This window comes from Nicotiana attenuata, unplaced genomic scaffold (genome assembly GCF_001879085.1).
Source record: "Nicotiana attenuata strain UT unplaced genomic scaffold, NIATTr2, whole genome shotgun sequence".
Classification (NCBI taxonomy): domain Eukaryota; kingdom Viridiplantae; phylum Streptophyta; class Magnoliopsida; order Solanales; family Solanaceae; genus Nicotiana; species Nicotiana attenuata.
In genome coordinates this window covers 328,931-329,953 of record NW_017671236.1, presented here as the reverse complement: position 1 = coordinate 329,953, position 1,023 = coordinate 328,931, and positions in this window count along the sequence as shown.

Below are 1,023 nucleotides of genomic sequence, written 5' to 3'. Positions count from 1 at the left end.
CCATAACTTTCCATCTACATAATATCGTATGAACCACAGACAGAGAGAGGGAGAGAGAAACAAACAAACAAAAGATGAAGAAAAAACACACGGGAAAAGACTAAGTACCCTTAATAGAAGTTGATTTGGACCGAGTGGCAAGGTTTGTTTTTGAATTATCAGATTGCCAGCGAAAGTGTATAATGAGTTATTAGGTTGCTCACACTGTACTTCTCCCGGAAAGATCTCTTTAGCAGTAGTACAGCTTTGAATTTTGCTGTACTCGTCTAGACCTAGTCCACACACAAGCTATTTCTTGGCCTTAGCATTCTTTTCCCACTTCTTCAAATCTTCAGCAGTACAGTCAGCTCTAGTCTTTGGCACATCCTCTTTTTCAGCATTCTTCTTAGTAGTAGCCAGGGGACCATCAGTAGCAATGTCCCAAAGTTCACCATTGTACCTACATTCGCCAGAGGATATGTGTTTGAGGGTCACTTATCCACACACGTAATATTTAATATTAGGCCTTTTATTTATCCACCACTTGGCCACGTCACTATCCTTTCAGGCTATAACCAATTAACGTAAGTCCAAATTCCAACATTTAATACAAATAATTATCAGTTTCCACTACCATTTCGCTTTGCAAACACACGGGGCAAGTTCTAGACATCAAATGCAATGCATAGAATAATCAAAACCTCACACCCACATGGCACATAACTCACTCAAGATTGGATTATCAAGAAACTCGAGTCAAAGAAGTTAAGCAAAGTTAATATCATAAAATTTAAGGCAGTCATACAAGAGTCAAAAATCGAGCCTAAGCGTCACAACTAAAGCACTCAATATTCTCAAGGCACAACAAAGTCAAGAGGTATTGCTTCAATTCAAATCATAGCATAAGGTTTTCCACTTCTAACCAAAATAAACGCTAACTACACCCCGTTCAAACAAAAACCCCTTGGAAAACGAACCGACCGGACACCAAAGAAAAACCCAAGGGGGGACTTAAAGTACAACTAACTAACAAAGAAAAACTCT